Source organism: Andrena cerasifolii, chromosome 4 (assembly GCF_050908995.1).
Source record: "Andrena cerasifolii isolate SP2316 chromosome 4, iyAndCera1_principal, whole genome shotgun sequence".
In the NCBI taxonomy this organism is placed as follows: Eukaryota; Metazoa; Arthropoda; class Insecta; order Hymenoptera; family Andrenidae; genus Andrena; species Andrena cerasifolii.
Window position 1 is genome coordinate 1993303 of NC_135121.1, and position 16758 is coordinate 2010060.

General features: G+C 37.4%; 1 long non-coding RNA gene across 2 annotated transcripts in view; it reads right to left on the bottom strand.

Moving 5' to 3' along the window:
- The window catches only part of LOC143368081 (uncharacterized), a 252336-nt gene extending 247959 nt beyond the window's left edge, over positions 1-4377 (bottom strand). The window contains exons 1-2 of one of the 2 annotated variants that reach the window (XR_013085134.1): positions 4204-4377; positions 1809-1886 (exon numbers count right to left, since the gene is read on the bottom strand). This is a non-coding gene — a long non-coding RNA (uncharacterized LOC143368081). Of the gene's footprint in view, positions 1-1808; positions 1962-4203 lie in introns of those variants that run through there. The other variant, XR_013085133.1, reaches the window with a different exon arrangement.
- Between the last annotated feature and the right edge of the window lie 12381 nt (positions 4378-16758).

Here is a 16758-nt window from a genome sequence, read left to right on the forward strand (position 1 = left end):
GCTCGCGCAATTCAACTTTGCCTCTGAGCAGCCACTGAGTAGGCCATGCGTGCGAGAGAATCTGATCGTCGGCGATCTTTTAATTCGATTCGAAAAACATGCGATTGCACACGGACGAGTATCATACAAAGTAATAGGTTAACATGATACTCATGCGTGTGCGATTGTATGTTTTTCGCATCGAATTAATAGAACGCCGACGGTCGGTCCATCCCACACGCATGACTGACTCACGGCTTACTCAGTGTCCGCTCGGAAGCAAAGTTACATTGTGCGATCTGTAACTTGCATGATTCCGCCACAAAATAATCTCATCAGCGGCATCTGTTACCAAATTCGTTCAACTACACTCCTCACATTAATTAAAGGATCACCTCTATGAACCTGAAAAATAGGGGCAAGTTCACATGGTCATAACTCCGGCAAAAATCGTATCGATATTTTGAAAATATGGTTTAAAAGCGTGGAATCGCTACTTTCAGCTGCTTTTCCAGAGTTTAGCTGCATTGCTTTTCGGTAAAATTATATCGATATAAAGAGCACTTGGTCAATTTAAATTTTTTTTTTCAACTTGTGGAAGTTCCACGGGGAGTATGAATTTTTTTACACAAATTCCATTTACACCTGTCGAAAGCGGCTACTTTCCTGTGTAAAAGAAGAGTAATAAATTTCTTATGCGATTTTTTTTGGCGGAGTTATTCAACTTTGAAGCAAAAACCGTTTTTTTAAAATTAGTTGCTTCTATCAAACGAAGGAATCATCGCAGAACGTTCATAAAAAATGCAATAGAAAAATTATTCTTTCCTCTTTAAGACGCATTTTTCACTTTTCGATTCGGTTAAAATTTCGGTCTATGATGTCCTTTCGAAAATATGCTTAAAAATTGCACAAAATCCATTTTCTCTTTAACTCGCTGTATCTCCGCGAGGGATGCCCGGAACATCAATGTGTTAAGCTCATTTTAAAGCGGAGGGTCTGCTGATTCTTTTGAGTTCCACCGGAACCCACTGCGATAATTGTTTATCTGTGGCCTTTAAGTTTGAAATTGCCATTTCGGAGAAGTTAGAGAAAATTTTCATTTGCAGTTTACATTTTAATTACTCACATTATTAAGAACCTTTATCCAGTAGATAAACATTTCTTAAAATATTCGAAACATATAAGCTTCAAACTACTCGGCATACTCGGACTGCTCGGTTCTTTCGACCCACTCGGTACTTTCGGCCCGCTCGGTTCTTTCGGCTCACTCGGTACTTTCGGCCCGCTCGGTTCTTTCGGCCCACTCAGTTCTTTCGGCCCGCTCGATTCTATTCGAGCCGCTCGAAAAAATTCGAGTTCTCGGTTTTCTTCGAACTACTCGGTTCTTTCGAGCCGCTCGCTTTTTTCGAGTATTCAGCTCGGCTCGGAAACCGAGTGTCGGCTCGATCCGAATTTCAAGCTACTCGAATATTCGAGAACTTGAACAGTTCTAGGTACGAGCTTGCACCGCACGCTACTACTTACTACAGTTTTCCCTATCCGTGGCGCGCCCACGTTATCATTGGCTTTCGAGCTCCCCTTCCGCGCGGCTATGGTAAACATCATGGAGCCCGGGCTCCCAAATGGCTCGAACTGGCCTTCGCTGCCCTAGGGTGGTGAGATAATTTCCCACAATTATAATACTGTCCTCTAACACGATTTTATAATTAACTGCATATTTGTTCCCTTCAATAGCTAATTGTGCTAACCTTTTTGCCACGGGCACTTAACCTGTTTGGCTTCGTACCAATAATTTTGTCTATTTCAGGTCACTATTATCTTATACATACCTTTATCAGTTTTTAAATCCTTCAATTTGGTTCAAAGATGGTTTTAACTTGTTTCACACTGATATTTTCCTGAAATCTCTGTAAATATTTCAAATATAATGTATGGCAACACCAAACTATTCCGAGAGTCCACAAAATTGATTAATAAAATCAAATCCAAAAAGGCCGCTCACCGAGCATACAAACGAAGTAACTCGTACAGCGACTTTCTCACTTTCGCGAACCTTAGATCGCACTGTAAATCGCTTACGACAATCTGCAGGGATGTGTATATAAATTCCACGGAATCCGAAATCCCAGTCAACTCGAAAGGCTTCTAGAAGTTTGTAAATAGCAGGAGGATAGATCGCGCCTTGCCTCGCAGGATGACGCTTAATGGCAACACTCCAGAGAAAATCGCAAGCTCTTTTGCTGAGTACTTTGAGTCGCCCTTTACGACAGACTCATCTCCCTCTACCTCCTTTGTAAAAAATACCAATTTTAGCATATCGGACATGCAAATTGACTTAGGCGACGTCTTCAATAAACTTGACTTGAATCTTAAGACTAACAAAGGGCCGGGAATTGACAAGATCCTTCCCATTTTCTTTAAATCCTGCAAATTCATAATGTCTAGGATTCTATGGATTATTTACCATTCTTCTATCAAGAAGGGTACTTTCCCGTATCTCTGAAAAACAGGCATTATTGCTCCAATTTTCAAATTTGGAGATAGGAGCACTATATTTAACTACAGACCAATTTGTGTGCTCAACATCATGGCCAAAATTTTCGAGTGCTTAATCGTAGATAAAATCTCTCCACTGGTAAAAAATTGTATTATATCTCAGCAACATGGCTTTGTTCCAGGGAGATCTACATTAACCAATCTCATGTTATATCCACACTACTTAACAGGGGAGCTTGATAATGGTCATCAGGGAGACTCGGTGTATACAGACTTCCGCAAGGCTTTCGACTCGTTAAACCACGACATTCTAATCTGTCAGCTCCGAGCTATGGGTTTCACCGGCAGCATCATTGCCTGGTTATCTAGCTACCTAACAAATCGTTACCTTGTTGTTAAATTCAACCACCAATTGTCTAGTTCGTTTAAGGTTCCCTCAGGTGTCCCACAAGGATCCCACACTGGTCTCCTTATTTTTATCCTTTTCATCAAAGACATTTCAGAGGTCTTTCAACATTGTAATTTTTTGTTATTTGCTGACGATTTAAAAATCTACAACAGGGTGGTTTCCGAAACCGATGCCTTAGGCATCCAAAGCGATTTACTCGGACTTCATAATTGGAGCGTAAAAAATATGCTGTCGTTGAACATGCGGGAATGTCATGTTTTACGTTTCACGAGGAAGAAAACGGTTCCTGTTTACACCTACTCCGTCAACGGCAGAGCACTGGGAAACAACAACTGATTTAGGCGTTACGTTTTCGTCCTCGTTATCGTTCACCGACCATATTCGCCGCATAAAAACCAGCGCCTTAAAATCTCTGGGCCTTATTATCAGGCATGCCACGGATTTCAAGAACTCATACACCTTTAAAATTCTGTATTCGGCTCTAGTTTTACCACACCTCGAATATGCTTCGCAAGTATGGAATCCGGCGCAATCGAATCATGTCAAACTCATCGAAGGTGCCCAACACAAATTTCTAAGATACGTCGCCTTCAAAATTAATAATCCGATGCCTATAACCTGTCACAACTACGATGGCATTCTCAATACTTTGAATATGAGCACTCTGGAAGAGCGTAGAACCATGGTAGATCTGGCCTTAGTTTATAAATCCCTTAATCAGATCGTCGATTGTCCAGAAATTCTGGAACTTATAAAATTTATGTCCCTAGGATACCGTTAAGATCTAGGCAACTTTTTCACATTGCCCTATATCGAACGAGCTTAGGAAAGAACGATTGTATAAATAGACTATGTTCAACTGCGAATGATTTCAACGAATTTGTCGACTTCTTCCATGGGTCCGTAACCATTTTCAATTCAGCTGTATTAAGACATATTAAGCTGCGTATTTTGTAATTTGAACTTAATTCTCCTATATACTTCGTTGCTTACGTACTCGATACAAAAGGGCCTTCGCCCGCAAACAAACAAACGAGCAAACGAGCAAACGAGCAAGCGAGCAACAAGCGAGCAACAAGCGAGCAACAAGCGAGCAACAAGCGAGCTAGCGAGCTAGCGAGCAACAAGCGAGCAACAAGCGAGCAAGCGAGCAACAAGCGAGCAAACAAGCGAGCAAGCGAGCAACAAGCGAGCAAGCGAGCAACAAGCGAGCAACACGCGAGCAACAAGCGAGCAACAAGCGAGCAACAAGCGAGCAAGCAAATAAATATATACTACATTTATAAACATTAGTATACGTCTGTATTACTTACACTTACTATAGTTACGATATTTATGTATTGCTTATACATAATTAATAAAAGTACTGTATATTGGTATAATTTTATATCACAAAATAACGTTAATAATAATGCTAAGTACAAAACTCTACTATTGAAAATAGGACTTCCGATCCTCACATGAGCGGTGTTGCCTCGTTGCATAGCACGGCTAGTACTAGAGTCGGCTGTGGAATCATGTATGTTAAAATACATTTTTCATTTCAATTTTTTATGAGAGGAGGGACACAACAACCGTTAAATCTATGCGATGTACCGGCTTTCACCGATTGGGAAGAAACTGCAGTCTATACGGTTGGTCTAGTGTTGGTATTTAAGTGAGGTGTTGGGGCGCCAAATTATTTTAGCCCAGGGCGCTCAAATTTGTTAAGACGTCGCTGGTTCTAGTGTTAAGTAAAGTGTTTTGCGAATATCTTGTAAACCAAAGTCGACCGCCAAAAAGTTTAAGGGGCAATATTGTTCAGAATGATGACCTTGACAATTTAAAGGTCATTTAAATCGGTGAGGTAGTAGCTCTTCGACAACTTTACCTAAATTTAAATAATTTTAATTGGGATGAACTTCAAGAATGATAAACATTTTCAGGGTCGCCAATATTCATTGGGGAACAACCCTCGCCAACAAAGAAGAACATAGAAGTAAATCAATTATTCAGGCGTTCCTGAAAGTAGTTTAAGAGAAGAAAATCCGAGCGAATAGTGAAACGCAACGTCACTTTCATGAAGCGCAATCAGCGTCAAAGTATCAGAAATGCGGAGGCTCGGAAGTTAATGGTAGCACATAAACCTCGGTTATAGCATGAAATAAACTCAGGCAATCCTTGTATGGTCAAGACACGGAAAGCCACGAATTTCATAAGAATAGATCAGTTGCTATTACAAAGCCTACTGGATTCCTTGAAGATGATTTACCGAACCAGGAGTATGTAATAAACAAGGCATTGATTTTTAATTCTAGCCTCCACTTTTCCTTGAATTCCTTTGCAAATCACTCTTCAATTTTAGCATCCTGGATTCCTCTGTTACATGGATGTGCGTATACAAGTACAATTTATAGCAATTAGTTATTTTATATAACATTGTATATTATGAAATGAGAATCAAGTACAAAATACTGCTGTCACCGATATACTCGAACATAATAAAATCAAAGCTTCCTTCATTCAATTTTTGTTCATTCGTCTAGTCTTAATTGTTTGAATATGTTTTTACATCTTATTCTTAATTGAGAACTGTATCTCTTTGTCAACTTAGTACCTACTGTTTAATGCACTTCTTACGAAATCCAAAGTATCATTAAATTAGTTCTTTAGCTATTTAGTTACACCGCGTATTTCTGTTATCTTGAGCAGACTAATATTTCTGTTGTTTTTAAAGGTAGAAAAAATATGTAGGGCGAAAACGTTAAGCAGAAAGTGTACCCTCTTGAAAAATAAAGTGTGGACATGTTACGTATTCGAATAATAAGTTCATTTGCAGAAATGAAAATGGAAGAAGTACGCGATGTTGCACACAAATGTTAAAAAGACTACAAAAGTACGTCGGGAGACTAGGAAATGTATTAGACCTACCTACCCAGACAGCACACAGACATCTTGAGACATCTGAAACCAGACATTTAAGATATTTTTAACTCTCAAACACCAGACTATATTTTCCTAACGCTTCTCCCATCACACTGGGTCCACAGGACCCAGAATTTTCTTTCCTCTATATATCAGGATTTGCTGCACAGATTTAAACAATTTTTTTTAACCAATTCGTCAGGCAACAAGGAAATTTGGTGAAATAGTTTGGTGAAAGTTCCGTTTTTTATTCTTTTAATCGCAGTTTTTTTCTCAAAGAAGGTAAAGAGATTTTATTATACATCAACTGAAAGGTTTCGAGTCATAGTTTAAGAAAATATATTTGTCATTATAATTAGTTAAAAAAAATATAATTATTTCGAGAGGTGAAGTCGAGTGATTCTTTACTTCTTCCGAACGAATGTTCTCTGTGAAATTATACAATGAAATCTTTGGAATAATAATTTATTTTATAAAAATAGTATAAATCACTATGAAATCATTCATTTACATTAAGGGGGTAGACACGGGTAATGTAGCGCGCTGTATACCGACACAATCTGGCCCGAAACATGAGTTCGGGATTTTTCGTTTTTCGTCCTTATATGAGCAGATTTGGGGCTGGGCGAGGTCTCATTCGAAAGAGGAAGGTTCAATGCGGAGCGCTCTGCTCATGGTTCAACGAGATTGTGTTGATATGTAATAATATCAGTGTCCAAAGTAAAGCAAAAGTCGACAAAATATACCCGCAAAATCCAAGCATTTTTAGGTCACTAAAAGAGTTTTGCGACTCAAACGATGAGCAGAGCGCTCCGCATTGAATCTTCTTCTTTCGAATGAGACCACTCCCAGGCCAAAATCTGCTCATATACGAACGAAAAACGAAAAATCGTGACTACATTCCCAAATCAGAGTTCCGCCATATTGGCGATAATAAATAGCAAGTCACGTGACAAATTTAGTTGAGGTAGTAGATACGAGATGGCGCCTACTCGGGAGGACTGCCAACGTGGATTCATAGCAAAACTGAATATACGAGCCACAATAAAAGCATGATGGAGTCAATGTATGCATTTTCGGACGATTGTAGGTTGTGGTTATATTCATTTTAGGCATACATTGACATAGGAACTGCTGGGAATTGTATACATTTACTAAATTAACGCTTTTATCGTTACATATACATCACTTGAAATCGCTGTCGTATTTATGTCATAGTAATTCAGGCAGTTAGAACAACAACGGACTAACCTACATTAAAAAAAAATTCCTATTGTACATCGATGGCTTACAATTAGTGCTTACAATTACAATGCACAAAACTGGGCTTTGGAACAGGAGAACATGCCGTCGAAAGAGATGGCACAAAGTAACGTCTCCGGAGAGCAAATCAAAGAGCGAGAAGTGGCGCAGATGTTTCGAGACAGTGACTGTTTAACGAAGAGACGCAGAATTTTGGAGCGCCTCTTGAAAGGCCTGCGCCTCTTATTTGCAACTTTAAGGCGATGCCTTTGAAGCTGAAATAGCCACTAAACATTTGTTGTCATATAGCATATATTTAGGTTATATTTCTGTCACTTCGAGGAGCCGACCACATAATAATCACGCGCATCCAGTCTGCGCATTTTCACTAGCCCAATTCAACATTCAATACAATTTTGTATAGATAATGTTTGTTGATAACTGCTTTCTGCAGAGGACGTGTAATAAGTGTATTTCATGTTCTGTTTCGGTGCTTTGCTAATAAAAAAATGTCTAACCTAACAAATTTCATTTTCTGGGGGCATTCCCTCATCTATTTTCCCTTTTCACTTAGAATTCCTTACTGCTAACGTAGAATATTGTAGCATAAGCACATTTCAAGTAATTCAAATGTACAGTGAATTTTCTACGTTTACAGTACCAGCCGACTTTCCGTTTAAATTTTTATAAGTATAACAGAACAGCTGAGAATTTCTTTCCTTATTCAGAATAGAATACAGAAATAGCAAACAGCTCCCTCTCGCGTTCACCGGGTAATCGTCGATCTATCGGTATTACCATTTCTGTGCAGAAAAAACGTGCTGTAATACCGACCTGCCAAATCGGCCAGGTCACGTGACGTGTCTACCCCCTTAACAGAGCTTACGTGTACAGGGAGCAATATCTAATTTGTGTAGCGTATGCTATAACAATACATAACAGCCAATGACTAAGTTTAAATAGTGGATTAATTGACATGGGATCCTCCGTTTTCTCGCGCGGACAAACCTACGTGGCTCTTTCCAAAGTGACATGTCTTGACGGGATTCATCTTATTAATCTCGATATCAGTAATATTAAAGCTCAAGAATCGGCTATTAACGAGTGCAACAGGCTTAGATGTATTTATCGCCCAGACTTGTGTACAATTAAATTTTCAAAGCCACGAAAAAGCGCAATAAGGATCGAGATTGGGTTTTACAAAAAATCATAGCAAGTGCAGAACCAGAAAAAAAGAAAAGAAAGTTGAATTCGACAAGCAATAACACGCGATCAAATAAAAAGGCAATAAAGTGTCGAAAGAAATAAATAAATGAGAAGAGGTCTCTCCGATAATAGTAAGACTATTGTATCGGTGCGGCGTCGTACCGCACTGTAAACTGCGATACCACTGACTGAGTCAGTGGTCACAAGTGACAGCAATGGCACTTGTACTCGCGGATCATACGATCACGCGAGTCGATCGACGCGGTGTCACTTTTACGAAAACGTTGCAAATTACTTGCATATGTAAGGACACAGAACCGGAAAGAGTATGCCAAAACAAAAAGAAAGTTTTATTCGACAAATAACAACACGCGAACAAATAAAAAGTCTAAGAAGAAAAGGAGTTGAATTCATTGTAAACAGCACTGATTTTGTCACAGACTCACTCACACACTAATGACAATTTACAAAATAAAGTATACATAAATATATGTATAACTAAAATATTTATGCAATAATACTAAGTGACAAAAAAAATCAGATAATTGTTTACCACTATTTTCTACAAAAACCACAGACTAACATATAAAAAAGGAGTGAAATCTCAACAAAACCATGTCTGTAAAAAATGTCAAGTTCGAGTGACTGTTTCACCGTAAAAAGCAATGAGATGAGATCTACTCTGCGGCCAGGTTCAACACCCCACTGCAACCCCTGGCAATAAGTTTGGAACCAAACGCAAAAATACGAAATTAATGAGAAACACCAATATTTTTTATGAATAAAATGCAACGCTATATAATACGCATATATATATATATATATATATATATATATATATATATATATATATATATATATATGAAACGCGTGGTAATGTTAAATTGGTCTATTTCAAAGTAAAAGCACCAAAAATAATTAAGAATTTTGTTTATTATATAATACAAAATATGGAAGAAACCAAATGTGTTTGGGAAATAAGTATGGAACAGACCGATGTTCTGGAAAAAAGTATGTAACATTATGAATTTGCAAAGAAATTAACAATAATTGATTTAATATTTATATTACTTAGTATTTTGTGACGTTCCCACGTGCACGTATCACAGCTTGTATACGTTTTGGCATCAATGTAATCAAGTTTTCACACTGTGATGACAAAATTTGTTTCCATGACAGCTTAATGGCTTCCAAAAGTTCATTTTTATTTTTTGGTTTTTTGTCGCGTATAAATTGTTTCTAAAGTGCCCACAAATTTTCGATTGGACTTAAATCTGGGCTATTTGCTGGCCATTTTATGGTTCGGAAGCCTTTTTGTTGAAGATAGTTTTGAACTATTTTGCTTCGATGACAACTTGCATTGTCATGTTGAAAATAAAAATCATCCGAATCCTCGAACCACTGATCTAAACTCGGTATTAAAAAGTGTTCTAATATATGAATATATACTTCAGAGTTCACATTTTTATACAAAATGCATATTTGTCCAACTCCTTGAGCTGCAACAACTAAACGTTTAGAATGGTGTAAGAAGTATGCGCATTGGACTACAGAAGATTGGAGTAAAGTTGTTTTCAGCGATGAATCGCGTGTATGCACCGGAGTTGCATACACGCGATTCATCGCTGAAAACAACTTTACTCCAATCTTCTGTAGTCCAATGCGCATACTTCTTACACCATTCTAAACGTTTAGTTTTGTGTTCCTTAGTGAGAAATGGCTTTGTCTTTGCTTTGTAGAAAGAATTCCCCCATTTTTTCATTAATTTCGTGAGATGTGGCTCTTCTCATTTTCTTTACGATCTGTCTTAATCGTCTGTCATCTCTTCTTGAAGTTGAGCGCGGACTTCCGCCTTTTTTGCGATTCACCACACTGCCCGTCTCGTTAAATTTACCTTTTATTTTACTTACCGCACTTCGGCTACAATTCAAAATTTCAGCTACTTTTTGCTGAGTATTACCTTCTTTCAATAATGCAATTATGCGTAACTTTAAATCATTAGATAAAAGTTTGCGTGGCGGCATGTTTTGAAAAGAGTATTGAAAAGAGAATAATGAAACGAAAACCATGAAGTAACTAACTAATATGCATGTATAAATGTCAGAAAATACTAGGTAATATAAATACTGAAAAAAATATTGTTAATCTCTTTGCAAATTTATATTGTTCCATAGTTTTTTCCAGAACATCGGTCCGTTCCATACTTATTCCCCAGACACATTTTGTTTCTTCCATATTTTGTATTATATAATAAACAAAATTCTTAATTATTTTTGGTGCTTTTACTTTAAAATAGACCAATTTAACATTACCACGCGTTTCATATACAGGGTGTCCCACTAAGGAGTGGACAGCGCGATATCTCTTAAAGTATTGTCGATAAAAATATAAAAAAAATAGGGAATTGCATGGTTCGAGGGGGCCCATTTATTAGCGCGAACGAATTTTGTTTTCGATTATTATTTTAAAAGATACGATGGTCAAGTTCGGTTTTTCAAATGGAACTATTTTTTTTGAAGACCTGAGTTGATAGTGCGTTCCAAGACAAATTCAATAAGCTTTAATGTATACACTTTATTTCCACTGGTTTTTAAGATATTGCGCTTGCAAAATTACTGATTTTCACTGGAAGAAAACCCTCTGGAATAGGAAGGACCGGGGTCGGTCTTACTGGCGCTACGGGTGGCATTGCCTGTTGAAACTGATACCTACCTGCCAAAGGTCTACGACAGGGTTCGCAGGCCCAAAAGCTGGACAATTCTTTTCCGTCAGAAATGCTACTTAGGTAGGTACATCTGCGGTATCGAGAAGCGCATCGTTACTTTTATTTCGCACTTGCTTCTACGCTCGGATGGCCGGTTCTTTTGGGAGGGATGCAAGTTGGATGCAAGTTGGATTGGTTAGGTTAGGAGGGGTGAAAGTTGCTAGACTAAATTTCAACCATAGGGAGCAGATTGTATCAGAACCAATCCAACTTCCATCCCTCCCAAAAGAACCGGCCATCCGAGTGTAGAAGCAAGTGCGAAATAAAAGTAACGATGCGCTTCTCGACACCGCAGATGTACCTACCTAACTAGCATTTCTGACGGAAAAGAATTGTCAAGCCTTTGGGCCTGCCATTTCTGGCGTAGACCTTTGGCAGGTAAGTATCCATTTCAACAGGCAGTGCCACCCGTGGCGCCAGTAAGACCGCCCCCGGTTTTTGCCATTCCAGAGGGTTTTCTTCCAGTGAAAATCAGTAATTTTGCAAGCGCAATATCTTAAAAACCAGTGGAAATAAAGTGTATACATTAAAGCTTATTGAATTTGTCTTGGAACGCACTATCAACTCAGGTCTTCAAAAAAAATAGTTCCATTTGAAAAACCGAACTTGACCATCGTATCTTTTAAAATAATAATCGAAAACAAAATTCGTTCGCGCTAATAAATGGGCCCCCTCGAACCATGCAATTCTCTATTTTTTTATATTTTTATCGACAATACTTTAAGAGATATCGCGCTGTCCACTCCTTAGTGGGACACCCTGTATATACCGTTGCATATTATACATAAAAAATATTGGTGTTTCTCGTTAATTTCGTATTTTTGCGTTTGGTGCCAAACTTATTGCCAGGGGTTGTAGTGGGATGTTGAACCTGGCCGCACATTAGATCTCATCTCATTGTTTTTTACGGTCAAGCAATCACTCGAACTTGGCCTTTTTAAACGACTTTATTCAGCTTCAATCCTCTGTTTGTTCCGTTTCGTACAAATGGTTCAAATCTGGCAACTCAAATTTAACCCACTTCCAACTATCCAATTGTTTTGAAACTTTGCAGGCGTGCGTAGTTTGGATGACAATACAATATTTTAAAAAAAAAGGCCGAGCGGGTGAAAAAATTATCCAGTCATCAATAAATATAAGCCATAACCACAAATCCAAACGACTTGAAATCAGCCACTCGCGTACTTTCCGAAAACGACAAGAAGCTGCTGCGCTCGGGACGCTAGTCGCTTCGCGATTTCCGAAAATACACAATTTATCGAGAAATAATTCGTCACGTATGTACGAACAGTAAAATTAAAACTTTGCAGGCGTTCGTAGTATATCACCATCTAAATTGTAGTACAAGAAAAGAATTATTTTTTAGTGACTATTGTTACAAACGGAGCGGTGCTAAAGATGCGGCAAGCACCAGGGCGGACTAATAAGCTTGAAACGTTTAAAGGCACTAGGAAGTTCCATTTTAAAAACGTTGAGCAAGCAATATTACAGTTATAAGTCAAATTTATGTACAAAGGTCACACACAGTTAAATAAACAACTATTTACACAAATGTTTGAATGTTTAAGCAATTATAAGGCACAATTATTTTAGCAAAAGCTATAGCACGCAGGCAAGCGCGAAAGCAAGAGTATCCAGCAGATGAATAATCTTTAGCGAAAAGCAAGGCGCGAAGCAAGAGAAGCGCGAAGCGTAGCGTAAGCAAAAGGCGCGTGTACTCGTATCCGTGTCGCGAACAAGAACCGCGGTTCCAGGAAATCGGCATTGATTTCCTGGAAAGAAGATTGGATCCCTTCCATCGATCGCAAGTTGATGGAAAGGGCAGTGATCGACGCTCCACATGAGTCAGCGGGCCGTTGTCTTTGCCTAATTATCGGTGGGCCTGGGAGATGGCGTAGGAATGCAGAATTTCCGTAACAACTATCAGAAAAGTAAAAAAATTACGCCTAGTACATGAAATCAAATAAATCACAAAAAAATAGGAGATAATAATAATTATAAAGTAAAAAAAGATGTGAAATCAAAATGAGCTGCCTGTACATAAAGGTAATGATAAATGCAAATAAATATTTTAATACGAATAAACATTTTATTGAAAATACTTGGCGCTGCGAAACAGAAAAAATGTTAATTGTCCTCGTATTAATAATTTACAATAACTCCCTTACAATCTAAAATACATAAACATATACATATACATATTAGAAACGCAGTCAGATTTATTCTACATATATTTAATTCTAATGTCATACGTAGCATATGCGCACGCACACATACACACATTCATGAACGCACCCACAAGAAAGAAAGAAAAAGAGTAATTAATGCAATTTATACATATTTATTCAGTTTAGCGGCACCAATTCGGGACGCAACGCCAAGTATTTTGAATAAAATGTTTATTCGTATTAAAATATTTATTTGGGCGAAACTTCCGAAAACCGGTCAAACCCGATTTAGCTATAATTTTGAAGATAGTTTTATTTTGCATAAAGACGATGTTTACGAGAAGGATTTTTTGCGACTCCAAAGTTAAGACCCAAAATTTAGATCAAAATGTTTTACCATTTCAGTGTCATTTCCAACGTTACCGACACTGCCTAAAATAAAATTACAACAGTATATATAGTACATTCTCTTTATTAGTTCCCCGTGTATACACATTTTATATCTTGTAATAATTGGTAAAATCGATCACCTCTGGTCGTTTTTACACATCGGTTCGACACGATGCTTTAAGCCGCGTATTCACCTGCGCATTCGCCCCGAATGTGCATTCGGCGCGCACCGATTTTTTGCTCGTTCGGAGCTCAGCGCGCGTTCGGCGCGCATTCGGCGCGCGTTCGGGGTTGAGTGAAATTTGCGGCGTCCATTTCATGGTATTGTTCGGACCCGAATGCGCGCTTTGATGGACCGCCAACAAGCGGATCGGCCCGAATGCGCGCCGCGCCCCGAACACCGGACGAGCAAAAAATCGGTGCGCGCCGAATGCACATTCGGGGCGAATGCACAGGTGAATACGCGGCTTTACGCGCCCGCGAGCGGGCGCGCGCCCCCCGCGCCGGTCTAGCCCCAACCAATACTAATACCCGGGACAAGTTGCAAAGTGGAATGCGTTGTGTCGGTGTAAGTCAACAGAAATATTGTTAAGAGGGGGGAACAAGGTAAAGTGATTAAAGAAAATCTATAAAGTGTATCCTTTTATGCACAATTACCTCTGTATCTTTTGCTGAATGCAAAGAGAAAACGTGGAGAGCTTGGGTGTAACGTAGTCACATTTCAAGTGTTAGTAATGTAAACAGCTCTTGGAACGATTTTGGTTCAGCATTCCCGCTATGCTATAATCTCATCCTACGCTGTGTCGGTGATGCAGAAAGTGACATTACAGTAGTAAAACCTTATTCGTAAAATTTGAGGTCTAACTTTTCAAGTCGCCAAAATCTTTCTCGCAAATATTACTTTTGAGTAAAAGAAACCTATTTTCTGAATTTCAGTCGAATCGAAAGATGGAAGTTTTCAAAATTGCAGGGAGTGACACTAAAATGGTAATATACATTTTTCGCAAAATTTGGATCTTAACTTTCGAGTCGCAAAAAACGCTTCTCGCAAACATTGTTTTTAGATAAAATGAAGTTACTTGCAGAATTTCAGTCGAATTGGGTTTGACCGGTTTTCGGAAGTACAGCCTTTATTTGTATTTATCATTACCTTTATGTACGGGCAGCTCATTTTGATTTCACATCTTTTTTACTTTATAATTATTATTATCTTCTATTTTTTTGTGATTTATTTGATTTCATGTACTTGGCGTAATTTTTTTACTTTTCTGAAGTTTTTTATGGAGATCTCACTCCTTTTTACAAATATAATTTGCATAGAGATTGACTTCAGATAATTTTCAATATTATAAATTATTATTATATTATTAATTGATGACTGGATAATTTTTTCCTCTTCTCGGGTTTTTTTTTAAAATATATTGTATTGTCATCCAAACTACGCACGCCTGCAAAGCTTCAAGACAATTGGATCGGTGGAATTGGTTTAAATTGGTTTTTATCATTTAAATTAAAAAGAAATTCATTTATGTATATATTTGTAAAAACACGTTTATAACTTGGTTATAACTTGACGATAAGCTGTCAAAATTTGGAGTAGATTGCATAGCGAAGATAGCGATTGACGAACGAAACGTGTGTTAGTTCCGTTTTGGCTGAAGGTGTGCGTGTAACGCGTACACGTATTATGTCGACGAAAATTTTGACTGGAGAAGAATCAGAAGAAAAATCTTATTTCTGGCAGATCCATGACATGATATTACGATATCTCTGTCATGCGTAGACCGATTTTATTGAATTTGGTCTTATTCGAAAGCTTATATGTGGTTTACATAAGAAAAATACCATTAAATTTAGGAAATATTGCAGGCGTGATGAGATATTAAGGAAATAAGTTTCAGGTTAGGTTGGAATGGCTCCGCGACGAGTAAAGGTACACGGTAGCGACAGTCGACATATACAGGGTGTCTTTCCTGTACTTGGCGTCGAGACGCTACCGCGTCTCTAGATAGCACTACAAAGTTTAAGCAATCTGGTAAACTGTATACAGCAATAAAAGATATTTGTAAAGAAGCCTGAACTGTGAAATATAAATCCACAAACACTAAAAACCAGAAAATAAAAAATATATAAAAAAAAATTTATGTTAAACAATTTTATTAAAAATGTTGTAAAAACTAAAAAATAATTCTTTTCTTGTACTTCAATTTTGATGGTGTTAATATCACTTTAAATAAAATCTTGAGGCACCATGTGCAACCAGAAGTTGAAGTATTAAAGTGATTCATATCCTGTTATGAAATATCGTGCCCCACGATTTTATTTAAAGTGATATTACCACCATCAAAATTGAAGTACAAGAAAATAATTATTTTTTAGTTTTTAGTGCATTTTAATTTAATTTTTACAACATTTTTAATAAAATCGTTTAACATAATTTTTTTTTATATATTTTTTATTTACAGGCATGTTTTTGTTGGGATTTAAAGTTTACTCTCAGGGTAACGGTAGTCCAGAGATTTTTGTTATATAAATTTTTGCCTTGCTTTCATTATCTAATTGTGTTATGAAAATTCTTGTAGGTTTACACTATATTCGTTTGTAATAAAGGTTTCACCATTTCGCTATTTATCATTACTTTTCTTTTTTATGAGTAATGGTAAAAGTCGAGTAGTTTTAACCCTTCGTTGACACACCTCCTTTTTCGATCAACTTTGACATACCTGGTTGTCTTACACCCAGAGCAATTTTTGAACGACTGCCATTCTCCTCTAAGAAATCCAATTTTTGTGAAAAAAATCATGGGTCAATTTCAAAGTCTGTAGAATGTATTCCAATAGATTTTTTATTGAAATTTTATGACCGTTTTTGTAAAAAAAAAATTTAGATTACCATATGTCGAGAAAAAACGAAGAAAATCTTTAAAAAAAATTTAACTTTTACAAATTTCAATATTAGAAGCTAAAAATCTACATAGTTGCTGTTCGGATATAATACTTTGAGAGAAAAAATAATGTGTAAGTCGGTTTTGGAAAAAAACTATTTATTTTGCATATAGAAGGTACAGAGCGTCAATATCAGCTTATGGGTGGCTCACACCCAGAGTGTCAACGAAGGGTTAAAGAACTCCTTTTAAAGAAAAATAGACTAACAATAAGATGGGTTATGCTCTTGGGTTCTGTAATGAATATGACAAAAAT